Genomic DNA, 17727 nt, shown 5'->3' on the forward strand with positions numbered 1-17727 from the left:
GGGGGGGGGGGGGCAAAGGCTACTTTATTTGTCCATGAACGTGACATCCACCACTGCCCGTGATATTTCCATAATTCAAAAAAGTTGACATTGTTTCCTTTTTTGACCCTATAAAGCATGTTATTTCTTCCTTTTCCATCCCTTTGTTTATTCACAAATACTTACTAAGGCTTATCAGGTGCCAAACCATGCTGAGATCACAACAATAAATGAACAGAGATAGAAACCTTCAGTCATGGGGAGCAAATGGATATGAATGAAAGAATCATACATCGATGAATACAAGGTGTGGGGTGAGTACTGATCTGTATTTCCTTAATGACTAATGACATTGAGCATCAGTTTCCTGCACTTCTTGGCCATTGGTACATCTCCTTTGGAGAAACGTCTATCCAAGTCCTTTGCCCATCTTTGAGGTTGTTTGTCTTTATGTTGTTGAGTCATGAGAGTTCTTTATATATTGTGGCTACCGGGCCTTTATCAGTTATAGGATTTGCAAACATTTCCTTCAGTTCTGTGGACTGTCTTCCTACTCTCTTGATAGTGTTCTTGCAAAACAGTAAGTGAAAGGAACCAGACAAAAAATCCTGTTATATGATTCCATCTATACAGAAATAAATAGGATAGGCACATTCATCAGGAAAGCAGATTTGTGATTGGTGGGGACCGCAGGAGGGGCGAACATGGAGTGACTGCTTCGTGGACATGGGGTTTCCTTTTGGGGTCTGAGATTCTGGAACTAGACAGAGGTGATGCCTGCACAACTTCATGAATGTACTAAATGCCACTGAACGTTCACTTTAAAATGGTCAGAATGGTAAGATTTACATGATGCATATTTTACCACAATAAAAACAGAGGGATATAAGTCATGCTGACTAAAAGGAGACCCACTTCCCATGGTGAATGGACGAAGGTGGCCTTGAGTACAAGAGCTTGAGCTGTTAGCTCATTGTCATCTTGCTAAAGGGTCTAGCAGACAGAACAAGGACACTTGGTGGAGACGGTTGATGGTGCAGAGAGAAGATTCTGTGTGGAAGGGACTGCATGTGTAAAGACCCCGGCCCTGCCCTGCTTGGTGCACTGCCAGCACACCGTGTTCAAGGCTCTGACCTTCCTGACAGCACTAACCCTTACTGTTGCAGGTGAAAACCCTACAACCACTGCTTTATTACTGCTCCTCCAAAGACAGTAATATGGGAAATGGGAACCCAGAAATGAGCACTTAGTATCACCATTTACACTACCCATTCCTTTCTTTAAAAAAATTTTTTTAGGTTTATTTTTGAGAGAGAGAAACAGAGCGTGAGCGGGAGAGGAGCAGAGAGAGAAGGCGACACAGAATCCGAAGGAGGCTCCAGGCTCTGAGCTGTCAGCATAGAGCCCGACGCGGGGCTCAAACCCACAAACAGCAAGATTGTGACCTGAGCCAGAGTTGGAGGCTCAACTGACTGAGCCACCCAGGCGTCCCTATACTATCCACGTTCTAAAATGAACACCCCCCCCCCAAAATACTTTGGGGTTGTTATCCCCACTTTCAGCAATCAGCTGATTTTATTTCTGGTCCTTTCTCATTATGAAATACTTCAAACACAGCAAAGCGCATAGGACAGCAGATAGCAATCACCCCTGTACTAAACTCCGGCTTTAACAAATGCTTGCAATGCCAGCTGTAAAGTGAAAAAGAACAGAGATTCGCTGATGCCAGCCAGTCAAGGTGTCGCCTCTTCGGCATTGCCCAGTTGTAGGGACCTAAGCTGGGACTGAGCATCAGGAGTCGGTATCCTCATCTGTGAAATGGGGATGTTTTCTTAACTACTCATCTCACATAGTAGTTGGTGTGTCTCCAAGTGGAGCAGGGGGTAAGGGGACGGCCAAGGAGATCCCAAGAGGCTTCCCTGTATGGAAACCATAAAATGGTCTGCAAACAAAAGAGTCGCTGATGTTTACAAGGTATTGAACACCCTCCTCCATGCTGCCCTTCTGCCATCAGAAAGCAAATCTGATAATCCACTTTATCCAGCATCTGTGCAGATAAATATTTGTTAGTTCCTTTAATGCTGATGGTGGTCATTTGCTACATAGACACCCTACCGGACCCTTCCCGGTGCAATCCCAGTGTGTGTGTGGGGGGGGGGGGGGGGGGAGGGGGTCGTGCAGGCCAGTGATTTTATAATCACCCCCAAATTTCTTGAAGAAATAAAATGGATGAGGCCTCGTGTCCCCCACTCCCGAGCCAGATTCCAACCCATCCTGTGACAAGGTTTCCATTTTACTGATGGTGTGTGCCCCAGCGGATGCCCTCCATTGCCCAAAAATATGCAATCACTTAATTGCCATAGCAATCCTATTATATTACCATTATACAAAGTCTAGGAGGGAAGGCTCAGAACATGTTATTAGTGCCGAAAGGGACAATTTACTGGATTTCACTAAATGCCATCGCTTCCCAAAAAATGAATCGGAATTACTTGATTATGCACATCTTGCTTTAAATATCCTGATCGGAGAATGATGGGGAAGCAGCCATGCATGGTCTGAACCGCCTTCAGCAACCCTGGCTTTGTGGCAGCCGTGGGGTGCAGAGTCTTGCCTGTGTGCACTCCAATGTGGATGCTAAAAGAGTGCCTACCATGTCCCGTGTTGGGGTACACTAAGCACATTTTCTTCTCATTACACACTCCTGGGTGGGGCGGTCATCAGCACACCTTAGTTCAAAAGAATGCTGAATTTGCAAATGGGTTCTGTATTCCAGAGGCACTGTCAGGAAAACACAGGCAGATCCCAACCTCTGAAAATTAAAATATCAAACCAACGGAAAGCAAACAGGGGGCATCAGTCTGAAGAGAGTGCAGATTAGTAAAGAAGGATCTGACACAAGCCTGGAAAGCCAGTGCTAAGCTCTGCGGGTCACAATGTAATCTTTATACGTGAAAAATGCCCTTCACGTATGAAGATTATGTTCTGACCAGACAGCCTCCAATACTACTTGGCAATGGCTCCACTTGTCCGTGCTTGGTGCCTGTTTTCCCATCGCTATAAATTGGAGCAGTGGTAACAATAAACTGTTTCTGAGGAGCAAAGCTGGGTTAGATATATATATAATGTATATAAATACACACACACACACACACACACACACAGTCTTGCCCCCCACGCCCTCCTTCCCTGGGACTTGCCATGTGGTTTAGATTTTGCTGGATGGGTCTGTCTTAAAGTGCCATAAAGCAGAGTTAAAAGCCATTTAGGTCAATTGTGATTAACCCTTTGCCTGGAGCAGATGACAAAGAACTGAAAAGGCATGTGAACAGTATCAGGACCGAGGGTGCAGAAGCCTCCAGGGGCAACAATGTCTCCAAGCAGACTAAGAAGAATTTGTACAAGCCTTTGATTCTCTGTGATTTTCTGAAAGCACAAAGAGGCTTCATATTTAATTTATAGCGTTATATAAGCCGCTCTGCGTGCGTGTGAATTTCCCAGCATAATCCTGACTCTGGTAGTTTGGATTTTGCATTACGGAGGCAACAACTATCCCAGGATCTGAATTCTCATCCTGGAGAGCTAAATCCGGGAGCGAAAGTGTAGCGGCAATTTTGCAGGGCTGGTGGCATTTCCCTTGCCTATAAAACCAATTTTAACTGCACAAAACCCTTAGCACATTGCATCTGGGAAATGCAGCGGCTGCACATTATCTGTTATGAATAACTGCCGTTGGAATGGAATGAAATGGAAACAAATCTGCATTTTATTTGCACTCTTTCTGCAATCCCCATGCCATCCAGACTGCAGTTACGGTTTGTGCTGCACGGCGGAAAGGGGCGAGCTTCGCCGGGAAGCATTTCCATACTTTGATTTTTAGCCACGCGATCATTTGAAACCACGACTCCTCTTCCCTGCCTCTGGCCACTGAGCATTATAATATAGATGGTTGGCTTCTATGGAAGAAAATACAACCCATGTCAAGTTTAATTTGACTCAGGCACACATCTAACCCTCCCCTTCTAATTCAGAGGCAATGAACCTGGGGTAAGAGCTGTCAGGCTGGCCTCTGGAACTGTGAATATTCCTTTGCCTAAGGAGCCATGAGAGTTACACTGGCTGATTTCGGCATTTGGCTTGTAACTGCCCGGCAACGCGCCTCCGTTGGACGTGGGCGCTTTGACATAATCAGTGTTCACGGTATAAAGCTGTAACATTCTGGGGAAGAGAACCAGAATGATCCTCAACATTTGCCCCGTGAGAGGGGAATGAGTCGGAAAAATCATAACACAGCCTAGACTAGTAATGCCGCCTTTCAAATGATAATTGTAAGACCAGGTATTAAAAACGAACAAACAAAAAACCCCAACATGATAAATGTGTCCATCCACGTGGCAATATTAAGGTAATGTTCATTCATTTGAACTTTCTCTCACCTGTCTACCCAGTTCTCTGCCATGTTGGATGCCAGGGACAATGCAGTTTTGATTTTCCTTCTAGGCACACGCAGACACCGAGTTTCTCAGCTGTGGCTTGCAACTAGGTAAAACCATGTGACTAGTTTGGGCCAAAGGAAGTCTGGGTCTGCAGAGACCTCGTAGTCTCATCACTGGTGCTAGAAGCAGAGCCCCAAAGCAACACAGCCACAGCATCGGGGGCCCCTGGTCCCCACATACCACATGGAGGACAGACGCTCAGGAGGGCCCCCTGTGATGTATAGGAAAGAGGAAAAACAAGTTTAGGAAGCTACTGAGATGTTTGGTGGGGGGAGGGGATTTAAGTAGTGTTAAGGTACTCTGAGTCATAGATTCAAATGTTTTGCCTTTTCGATGCTGTGCACAAAGCTTCTGCCTTTAAAAATGGGAAGTAGTGACATTTCTGAAAATCGTCTGGGGGAAGTTGGATTGGAAAGTGAAAGCAAAGTGCCCTGTTTAAAACCTGGATGACGGTGGATAAGAATAAAACCAGCTACCACTTATGGAATGCATGTCCCCATTATAGACATTTGGCACACAACTTTGTGGAATCATCAAGACCACCCCACAAGAAGACATTATTATCCCATTTTAATTATTGGGAAACTCAGAATGAACTATGTAAGGTCAGGGACACGTGGGTGGCTCAGTAGGTTAAGCGTCCAACTTTGGCTCAGGTCATGATCTCTCAGTCTGTGAGTTCAAGCCCCGCGTCAGGCTCTGTGCTGACAGCTCAGAGCCTGGAGCCTTCTTCAGATTCTGTGTCTCCCTCTCTCCCTGCCTCTCCTCCACTCACACTCTGTCTCTGTCCCTTCAAAGTAAATAATCATTTAAAAAAATTGGGAAAAAAAAGGTAAGGTCAAAGTCACACAAACTGTAAGAAATCCAGGATTTGAACTCAGGTGTGTCAGAGGCCAATGTCTATGCTTGTTAGGACTGCCAAACTGAGACACAGGATGTCTAAGCCTGTGGCCAATAGGTACCAAGTAGCAGGTGCAAAGAGCATAAGCACTGGCTTGTCACACCCAGAACTTTCTGTGTCCATGGCATGGGGCAAGGTGTTGTGAGCTGAGAAAACAAAACATCATATGGCCCTTAAATATTTTAAGGATTGCGGGAGGTGACAGCACAGATGGGATCTCCCCTCCCCAATCACTTCTGCCTCTGCCTGACACTTTGCAGCTCTGCGCTAAAGGGGAAGCTGTTAATTTCACGAATCATAGGCCAGAACTTTCACTGGACATTGGCTTGAGTTGCTGGGCTGCAGGGAAAGTTTATACCCTAGCAACTGAGAGAGGGCTTGTGTGTCTATCCCCATCATCCCACCTTGGTAGCTGTGTGCACTTGGACTAAGAGACCCCATCTCCCTGAGGCTCTGTTTCCCCATCTGCCGGATAGGGATGATGATAACAAGGGTAATGACTTCATAGAATTGTAAGGCACGTAGAACAGGGTCTGGCACATAGTAAGAGTGTGTGTGTGTGTGTGTGTGTGTGTGTGTGTGTGTGTGTGTCTGTGAGCACTGGGAATACTGAGCCAAGTTTGGCTCTTCAGGTCTTTCCACCTTTTCCTGAACATGCAGCTGGTAGGTTGACCTGTCAAGGTCACTCTTGATGACCTAGCTCTCTTTCTGTCCTCTTTGTCGTAAGTCCGGCTTATAGGCTCAAATCACGGGGAAGAATGCAGGAGTCGCCATGGAGACCTCAAGATCCAAACCTGCCTAACCTGGGCTTCCAACACTGGCACTTTTAAGGCACAGGTTCAAATATTATCTAAGCGATTCTTTAAGCCTCCATCATGGAAGGCCACTATCTAAGATGCCCCCTAGTGACACCTACTTCGCAGTATCCACGTCCATTACATGATGCTCTCTCCCCTTCCCCCACTCCCCAAATGTGGGCTGGACCTAAAGACTGGCTTCTATTGAGTAGAATAAGACAAGATGGCAGAATGTCACTTCTGAACTAGATTACAAAGAGGGCCCTCTCTTTACCTATCTTCCTTTCTCCCCTCTCTTTCTCTCTCCTACTCTGATAAGCCAACTGTCATGTTGCGAGCTGCCTTCTGCAGAGCCCGCATGACAAGAAATGGAGGTGGCCTTCAACCAACAGGCACGAGGAACTGAATCCCGTCGGTCATGGCACGTGAGTGAGATTAGAAGCTGATTCTTCCTCAGTCGAACCTTACCATGAGACTCCGGCCCCTGGCCAACACTCTGACCGCTGTCTTCGGGAACTGAGTCAGAACACTCAGCTGAGCTAGGCCCTAATTCCTGACTCACAGGAATTCTGCTACACAGCAATAGAGGACTCATACACCCTTCTCCAATCATTAGAGGGTTCTCTTGAAGATTCAGAGAGGAAAGAGAGTAGCAGACATGGCAGTGTTGAGAAATTTCTTAGTTCCTGGCAAAAGACCATCACAGTGGCAACCAAATCTGCTTTGATATAATGAAATTGCTATGAGCACAGAAGGTCCTCCTTGTCGTCAGCAGTTAGGGAGGGTAAGACCAGGTGGATGCGGAAATCAATTAAATTCAGCCTAAACCAAGTGCAAGGCACATTAAAATATTTACTTTGTGTCGTATTTTATTATACATCTTTTTCTTTTGTGAGGATGGTTACGTTTTTCGGAGTGCTTTCTATGTACCAACTTATTTTTACGGCATCTGGTTTAATTTTTACAAAATTCGGTATGGTATGATTGGTTTTCTCATTTTAGAGATGAGGATACAGACGTGGGAGTGACAAGTCACTTGCCATTCGGCCAGGAACCAGTGGCACTTGGATCAGACCCTAGGAATGTTGGATTTTTAAAGCCTGTTCCCTTCTCTCTACTCCAAGCCACCCTGAGGGCAGAAAACATGTCTCCATTTATCTTTGCCTTCCCAACAGCATATGGTCCCTTCCCTGATACACAGTGGGTGCGAACATTAATAAAATATTTAACAAAGGTTGGCAAAAAAAAAAAAAAATCCAAAAGTCTCCTGTTACATTGCCATATGTAGGTCAATTTACTTCTGTGTGCAGAGAGGGAGATTTTCATCTATCACCTGAGGTACTGACACTGAGTTCACATCTTCTGGTTCTGTCCCCAGATTTCGTCCATTTTGGAGAAGAGCATAATTGGGTCACATTGGTCATCTCTCCTCTAATATGCTTCAAGAACATAAAGAGATTTTGATTCTGAAGAGAGGTCTTCACAGGAAAAACAAAAGGCAAAGCCATCATTCCTGACCACCTTCTGGTTAGCTCCATATTGAATTCTAGCTCTTGTAACACACCCATTCACCCATTCATTCATTCATTCATTCATCACCCCACAGGGTGTTATCTGCCTGAACTCATCTCAGTGCTTAGATGTGACAAAGAAATACAAAACAGTCTTTGATCATGACAAGCTCAGTCACCCTGAATGCATTGTGTTCTTGGATATGACTTTCCCCAATACAGAAGAATATTTGCTAATTATCAAAAATGATGACAGAACACAGAATCAAAACATTAAAAAGCATCTCTGTAACTCCCCACTGAAAGATTCATGACTCATTAACATTTGTATTTCCTCCCACACTTTTCTCCACATACTTTATAAATACGGTATAGTATACAAACTTATGACTTTGTCTTTACTTAACACACATTGTTTATATCTCTTCATTTTATTAAATATCCTTCTACACTGCTTTTCTTTGCCTGCCAAGTGTTCCACTCAATTGCTCTACGATACTTTCTTAAACCATGTCTTGAAGGTATTATTCTTAATGGTCCTATTCTTACTCGTAAAAGAAAATACAATAATGAGAAACTGATGTTGGCAAAGGTGTAGGGAACTAACCTACCTCCCCAAGTTTCACCTGATTTATTTCTTTTGCATTAGTTTCCCAAATTACTTTTGGGTAGCTTGACACATCTTTAATTTAAGTCCTAATTATTGTACATAATGCAGCTCACACCTGTGGTGATAATGCTTTTATTAGCATTAAAACTAAAGACATCAAAGAATCATATCAGGATAAAATGTCTATTTCTAATTTAATAGAATTGCAATTAAAGCAAATTTGATCTGAATGAAATCCCATCATAACTGGGTTTTTTTTTCCTGCACAGTGAGTGAAATTATTCTCCCCTAAATTGAAGATTAATAACATGCTTTTAATGTTAAATGTAGCAATTCAAGCATTAGGTTGCAATTCAAGTTCAACATCACTGAACATTTTATAAACTTCACATTTTAACATCTCTGGGAAGCGCTCTGAGGTAAATGCATTAGCGTTAAATGCATTAATGTTATTTTTCTTTATAAATGAGCTTATAACAGTGTTGTTACCTTCATTTGAATATTTTAATGAAGGGATAATATAGGGTGAGTGTTCCATTTTCACAAGGTAATTGTTTCTTCCCTGAGTGGCTAAACTTGGGCAGAAAGCAGAATTTATCTCATTGAAATTCTATTATGGCTGCATTGCTGTTTTTACTTGTTGGAATCTCTCATTACCTGGTAACTGGGGCTTTTTGTTAATGCTCTCCTTTCCCATGGTACCTAGTCTTCTGCCTTCCTGTGGTGTAATCCTGTCCTACGGCAAGTTACAACAGCAAGCCCTTGATACCCTGCTCCAAGGATACATGGGCTCAGCACTTAGAACTTACCTGGATGGAGAACTCTGATTTAGCTAAGTTCAGACCAGACTGGTAATAAGTAATCCAAAGTTGAAGTAGAACGTGAAATGAGGGACGGATAGACAATCGCTTTCAAATTACTCAGAGCTGGGTTTGTGCCTTTGGCACATTAATTGCAAAAATGGCCCCAATTTTCTCTCCTTCCCAGAATCCACTCCATTTTCAATGTAATCAATTTACCATATTCTCCTATCAAAAGATGAAGTCTATCTAACTCGTTGAATCTGGGCTGGCTGTGTAATTGGCCTTGGCCAACAGAATATGGCAAAAGTGATGTCTTGTATAAGTCTATTCTTGCTCTCGGCCCCATGCCTCCATCGTAAGAACAAGCCAGCCTACCAGGGAAGATGAGACCAAAGGACTCCACCCAATAGACAGCTGACTCTCACAAGCAAAGCCAGAATGTCGCTGGTAACAGATTCATGAGGGAGCCCAGCCAAGGTCAGAAGAACCTTTCAACCGAGCCCAGCCTAACTTGGCCACCTGCAACTCTGAGCTAAATAAAGGACTGTTATTTTAAACCAGTAAGTGGTGGATATTTTTTACTCAGCAAGTGGTAGCTTACATAGTATCCTCCCTCCACCAGACTGTATCTGAGTGATCGTAGATGAGCTACTAACCTCCTTGAGTTTTGTTTTCCTCCATTATAAATGAAAACAAGACTACTATATAGGACTGTCTCAAATTAAAGACATCTGACATAAAATATTTATTTCAGCCCATGCCACAGAAGAGTGCTCAGCATAAACGCTAGCTCTTATTGCTGATGTTACTGCTGCTACTTTCTGTAACATGTATCCAAATATTTCAGGAAGTGACTGAAGCCACTGAATCCTGGACCCAGGCTGCCACCATTGCATTCCTGGCTCAGTCATTCTGAGCCGTGTGACCTTGAAGGCTTACTTGGCTTCTATATCTCAGTGATCTCATCTGTAAAATGGGAATAATAAAGTACCAACCTCACAGGATTTCCAGAATCATTAAGTCAACGAAAACAGATAAAGTGCTTAGAATCTACTGGCATATACTAGGTAGTAAGCAAATAAAATTATTATTATTGGTAATAATAAATACGTAGCTTATAGTTCTCTCTACACATCTTCTTAATTTTTTATAACTTTTTAAATGTTTATTTTTGAGAGAGAGAGAAAGAGAGAATGAGCAGGGGAGGGACAGAGAGAGAGACAGTCACAGAATTCAAAGCAGGCTCCAGGCTCTGAGCTGTCAGCACAGAGTCCAACATGGGGCTTGAACTTACAAGCCATGAGATCATGACCTGAGCCGAAGTTGGACACTTAACCAAGTGAGCCATCCAGGTGCCCCATCTCTACACATCTAAGTGGAAAAATCCCTATCCATAACGTCTACCTCCTGGGTCTTCATTTTGTCTTTGAGACCAAGAATATGAGGATTTTTCTAAAATATGTATTATGGAAATTTGAAAATACATACACAAGGAAAAGAGTATAATGAAACTAATTTACTTATCACTCAAACTGAATAATCATCAACATGTAACCACTTTTGTTCTTCTCTACCCTCATTCTCTAGATTATTCTGTTGCAAATGCCAAGTATTATATAATTTAATCTACAAATATTTCAGTACATATATATTCTCCTTAAAAATAAATAACCACATTCCATTTCCACACCTAAAAATTAACAAAAATTCCTACTAACATCAAAAATCCTCCTTGATCCAGAGGTTCCTCCCCCTCATCTCCTCTACCTTTGTTTTTTGATAAACAAGGTAATTTTCATGCAGAATTTCTCAGTCTGGATTTTACTGATTATATCGTCATTATATATTTTAACCTGTTTCTTGGTCTGTGTGTCCTATAAATTTATGTTTGGACTTAGAGGTTTGCTCAAATGATTTTCTTTTGGCCAAGAATACATCATAAATGGCACTGTATACTTATATTAGAAGCATATGATGTCTGGTTCTATTTGTGTGTGTGTGTGTGTGTGTGTGTGTGTGTGTGTGTGATGATATGCCAATGATGATTGCTGACCAGACCCACTCACTGACTTAATTGTGTAAATAGTGATAGCTTTATTCTATTCTGACTTCCTTGTTTACTAGAATATAACTAAATGAAATTTCCCTTGACATCTACTTGGTTACCTTGAGATAAAGCACATTTACTTCCACCTTGTCTTTTGTAAGTGAAAAATATATTCTAGAGATAATTGCATGGCAACACAATGAGGTATTTCTCATTCTTTTTTACAGCTGCATAGAACTCCACTGTGTAGATACATGGATAGTCCAATCAGTTCCTCAATGATGAACATTTGGGTTTGCTTGCAGTCTTTTGATATTGCAAACCATGCTGTGATAAATAGTTTTGAGCATAGAGGGTTTTTTGTGTGTGTCATGGTCCATTTTTATAGCCAGTGGCTTTCAAAGCCTTATTGGAGATAAAGAAGGTTGTAAGGGGATAAATCCAGTCATTTGTCTCTTCATGGTAAAGGCAAGGGTATTCTGACATTCATGGATTTCATCATTTCAGCTTCAACACCTTTCCGAAACCTCCAAATCCCCTTGTCATGTCTATATAGTCATTTGCCCTTTCAATGAAATTTAAGGAATCCAGATTGTGGGAGGGAAAAGTGACTCATGTAGCAAGGGAGCGAACCCCACCCCCTTTGACTCAGCCTCCCGTCTCATGGTGCCTCTGCCCATCTCTCTTCAACACAGATATCAGGCTTTGCTTCTCGTTTCGAAGAGTCCACAAGAGAAAGCCCATAGCTCATGCTGTTACTCAAAGTGTGTAGAAAGCAAGGAGTTCAGAGCAAGGGGTGGAAAAATGGGGGAGGGGTCATTACCTCTTATAGAGATGGAAACATACACAGGGAAGCGTAGCATTCCCAAATGTCATGGACCTCCTCCAAAGGGTTTTTCAGTGATCAGAAGCCATGAGATCATAGGATTGGAGGCAAGTTGGAAACTCAGGAGCTCAGCTCAGCCTCTCACCTAGTATTTATTATCAAACACAGGGATCTGCTGAATAAATACCTAGAGCAAAAGGCACTCCTGAAGAGGAGTCAAAAGAAAGGTCCTGCTGTTCACTCAAGATTGAGTCCCTGTGCCCATGCCTGCCACTCAGTAGTGTTTTATCTGCCTCATTTGTAACCTCGTCTTCAGGGTTTACCTTACTCTTTTCCAAGGTTCCGGCTACTCAACAGCCCAAACGTACTTACTGAAAGGTATATACACTTTAGGTTAGTATCCAACTGGAAGAATGGTAAACCTTGCCTCTTTGCCAACAAAGCTGACTCTCCCTAATGAGAAGCCCAGAGAGACATTCGAGAGGGTCCAACATGGGTGAAGGAATGTCATACGTATGACTTTACATCTGTGAAATCGTATTACAAAACAGACGACAAATTAAGCAGTACAAAACTCTTGACAGCAAATGCTATTTTTCATGACATTATTTAATATTACTACTACTGATAATACAAATAGTTACTGGTTATGGAGTCTCTACAGCTGACAAGAGTTTAAAAATGACATTCACTCCAACAGTTCTGCAAGGCAGATAATATTGGTTCCATTTGACAGATGAGGGAAGATTAAGAACTTGCCTGAATTTGGAGACAAAAAGCAAGCCTAACAGTTCTCTCTGACTCAAGTCCTTTTACTCATTGTTCTCTAACACTCTAGAAACTTCATTTATGGATTTGAATTGAACCTGAGCCTCACACCAACCCCACAGTTGACATTTAAGCTGTTAGGTTGGTACCCTAAACTTAGTGAGAGGCTTGCATTAAACAGGGCTGTATCTTGGCCACAGGCTTCCAGTGGGTATCTGAAAAAGCAGAGAGCATGGCCTGCAATACACTCATTGCAGCATTTTTATGCAAAAGGATTGCTCCTAATTAAATATCTTTCTCATGTTTTGATTTTTAATTTTCTCCTCTAACAACATAATGTGCCATTTAGAGCAAGGTTCAAATCAATATGACATTTTAGTACCTGTTAAATGTCTTGGCAACTAAACTTCATTGTTATCAAATTACTTGTCATTTAATAAACACATTTCCACCCTGAATCAGGGAACAGCACAGGGGTGACTCCCCCACCCACATCCTTCCTCTCCTTCTTGATGTTTAGTAGACTGTAGGTGCTGGCTGATTTCCAGGTGCCTTCCTCCAAACCCAACATGGCCCTGTTCTATTTGCCACTTTCGTGTCTCATTTTGCACAGTGAGAAATCAACACACAAATGTTCTTCTCTCTGCCACGCAGCTTTGCTCCATGATTTGTTGTTGTTGTTTCTTAGTGGCACTTAGCCACCTCATGGCTTACAACAAAGTGTGAAAATAATTTCCTTCCTCCATTGGTCGTAGCCACCTGCTTTTCCTTCTTGGATTTTGCTTTCTCTAACTCCTTTTTCTCACCCGATAGTCATCTCAAGGTTCGTTTCAAAAACCTCTTATACAGATCGAACTTTCTTTCTCCTTTTTTCCCCACTTCTACACACTTAAAATCAAACCCACACATAACAGAGAGGAGTTGGGAAGCAAAGTTAGCAACAACTACGTTTACTGTGGCTTTTATCTTTAGAATTTTTAAGAATTTATTTTTTATTGGGATGCACCATTGGAATGGGATGCTGAATTGGGAATTTATACTGTAAACATAAACTTGGCTTTTATCAGATGTCAGCCCTGACTCTGATATTCGCCAGCAGAAACTAAATAACCTTGAGAAAAACTCCACCCCCCACCCCCCGCCCTGGACCTCCATGAATACATGTTTTAAAATGGGATTTGTGTGGAAGAGATCCATGATTCTTCCTCAGAGTGATCCATAGGTTCTCCAACAATGGATAGTACCTGCATTTACAATAAGCAAGTGGTCAGCCATGATTTCAGAATGCTGGGCTTGGTGTTCTCCAAGTTCCCTTCCAGTGTTCAATTCTGTGGATCCCTTGTTTTTGTAAGGAGAGAGAAGACATGCAAGATCCCAGCACAGTACCCAAGACAACCAGCAAAATGAAGAGAAATAACTCAATCACATGATATATCAAGTACAACTATATGCTTCACAGGGAGGAGAAAGACATTAGCCCTGCTGTTGAGGATCACATCGTCAGCTACAGAAGTTACTTGAGTACCATGGACAGAGTAATCTTGACTCTACCCAACAGCTGAGAGCTACTTCGGCTAAGATGATGTATCAGAGTTACTAAAGTAGTAGTGAAAATAGGTAGTTTATTAATGAATATACCCACTGGAAAACCTTTTACCATCTCTGTATTCAATTTTTTCATTTACCAACTGGGGCTAAGGACAATACCTACCACATTGGGTTATTAAGAGGATTCAATAAATTTATATATGTAAACCACATACATTTTAGCTATTACCATTACTATGAAAAATACATTTCAGATGAAAAACAGGACAAACACAAAGCTATCTCACCACTGACCCTCTGTTTATTTCACCTCACTGAAGGGTTGATACATGCAGGACACACAGGTTTCCTTCTGCCCTTCACCTTTGCCATCAAGATAGGTCTGAGTTGTAGAAAGATGTGGTTTAATGATTGGATTTATCCTCCAACATGACAACAGCTAGACAGAGAGCACCATGGGAGCCATGGGAATTTTAGCACTTAGAGACCTCTAATCTTAATCAGATTTATTGATCATTAGTTTAAGATGTTGAAATACCAATGGGTGGTAAAATGCTTTATTCTATTCTGTTGAATACCATAATGTCTCATCCAAAGCATATGAGTTCTTCTCAGTAGCCCCCTCTCTGTCCCTGGACCACCAGGCAGTTCCCACATAAATCAAACCTGAGGATAGGCCATTGATTTCTTTATGTAAAGAAATTCAGTAAAATGGGATTTTTAGGACCATTCTAATATAACCTCTCTTACTATTTATAAAGCCAGCTGAAGTTTCTCTCTTTTTTCCCAAATCAATTTTCTTTTCCTATCAGGAAAAAAAAGTGAATTATCTGTCACCATTATTTCCACAAACACTGGCTATCTGTTATGCATCTATGAAGACAGAGAGGTACAGACACTCCTGACCTCAAAACAGTCACTTCTGAGAGTGTTCCTGACCTCAGAACACTCACAATTATTAAGCATCCACTTTTCACCCATCTCTGTGTTAAGAGCCACTGCATACGTAACAAGATGTTAAGAGTAGCTTCATCTTATCCTAATATGAAGGTCTAAGGCAATGAGTGCCATGAATCTCACATTCCTAATTAAAATTTAACTCAATGGATGAATACAGAGCAAATGGGGAGTAAGCAGTCTTTCCTGGCACACCTAAAACATTTACAACAAAGGGCGCCTGGGGGCTCAGTTGGTTAAGCATCTGACTTCCAATTTGGGCTCAAGTCACCATCTTGCAGTTCATGAGTTCGAGCCCTGCATCAGGTTCCATATTGATGATGCAGAGCCTGCTTGTGATTCTGTCTCTCCCCCTCTCTCTGCCCATTCATGTTCTCTCTCTCTCAAAATAAATAAGTAAACTTAAAAAAATTTAAAAATTGAAAAAAATCACACAAGTATTTACAACAAAAGTAACCATGCACTGACTATAAATCAAGCATTGCCAAGTGCCAAATAATTGGTGTTACATGGACTACATTTTTTTTTTTGGAATGTAATGTAATTAAAGTAGTAATTTGTTACAAAAGTTAACAAAATAAATACAGATTAAGATATTTTAAAAATAATTTTTAAACCACCCATGCATCACAGAAGAAAGAATTTTGGATATTTAACTGCATTATAATAAATATGCTAGATATTAAGAGATTAAGGATGAAGCTAAAGTGATATTCAAAGGGAAATAGTTTTGAATGTTTACATATTAATATAATACCCATAAAATACGTTTGTATAAATAAATGAGGTTGACACCTAACTTAGGAAGTTTTGAAAGAACCAACAAAAATGAAATCAAAGGAATTAGCCAAAGAAGAGATAACAAAATTGAAGGCAGAATTCAAAGAAATGAAAAACAAAATTCATGTCTAAAGGATCACAAAGACAAAAGTTGATTCTTTAAGAAAGACTAAGTCCTTTAAGAAGACAAAAGTCCTTCAAAGCTGATTAAAATGATGCCACAAATACACAATATTAGACATGAAAAGAGACATCACTACAGACACAGGAGACGTTGCTTTATTAAGGTTACTCTGTTACTAATGTTCATGAAAAATGAGGTCACCACTAGGAAGGGAGATGGTGAAAGCCAGGAGAGATAAGGAGAATGACTCTTCACTGTAGACAGCCTGTGTGCATTGCCCATTACAAAGCAGAATTTTAAAAAAATTTCCCTAGACATAGATTTTATAAACAGCATTTGCATTGTGAATTTCCCTTTACAAAGACTTGAATGTAGAATGGTACAACCAATCCCCCCAATGATCCTGTGAGATATATTTCATGATTTCCATTTTGTGGGTAATGAAATTAAGGTTTAGAGAGTAATACACATGGTTAGAAGAATGAGGATCGATTTTTCCTAAATTTTAATGTTTAATTGTGCAAAATTTTTAACTTATTAAAAAGGTGAAAAATGTACAGGGAATCCAATTAACATACCACCTAGATTCTAAAATAAATATTTTATCATATTTTCTTTACCACATAATTAGAGGATAAATATTTGAATTTAGCATCTGGGACCTATAAATTCTATACCTTTCTACCACACACAAAGATTCACTATTACTAAGGCATTTGGGTGTGTCCTAAAGTCAGGTAGCTGTTTGCAAATGGTACTTTCAGATGAATAAAGAGCCTTGTCAGCATCTTTGCAATGAGCGTATAGCTTCCTAAAGTGACTATCTTGAAAGCAACCAGTCTTTTCACTATTTCTGACATGTATGTTGATCATATGTAATGTTACTTTTTTTTCTCTTCCCTTTTCTTTGCGCACCCTTGACACTTGTGGCCAGCCTTCTCCTTTTCTCTTTCTCTCATTTATTCTGCATCTTTCTGTAGGAATTACAGAAATTCCCTCTGTTTATAGCATTCTGTAAACCCAGGTTGGGCCAAACAAGAAAGAATGGCCAACATTACAATGCCTTTGATGGCTAACTATTTGATCTCCATCAGGATTCAGCCATGATTATGTTCTTATGATATTATATCTATATATTCTTGAAAACAATGTAAACTATTTCTGCCCTGGCCTAAACAATGCTATGGTAGTTAATTTTACATGTCACTTTGGGCTAGGTGAAGGGATGCCCAAATAGGTGGTAAACATTATTTCTAGGTATGTCTGTGAGGTTGTTTCTGGAAGGGATTAACATCTGCATTCATAGAGTAAAGAAGATCACCCCATCAAGGTGGGTAGCCATCATTCAACCCACTGTAGGCTAGAATCAAAGAAAAAAGCGGACAAAGGGTAAATTTACTATCTTCTTGATTTTGGATACCCACTTTACTCTGCCCTCAGACATTGATGCACATGGTTCTCCAGCCAACAGACTTAAACTGGAACTACATCATGGGCTTTCCCGGACCTCCAGCTTGCAGATGGCAGACTGTGGGACTTCTCATTCTGCAGAATACTATGAGCTAATCCTCATAATAAAT

This window comes from Panthera uncia, chromosome E3 (assembly GCF_023721935.1).
Source record: "Panthera uncia isolate 11264 chromosome E3, Puncia_PCG_1.0, whole genome shotgun sequence".
Lineage (NCBI taxonomy): Eukaryota > Metazoa > Chordata > Mammalia > Carnivora > Felidae > Panthera > Panthera uncia.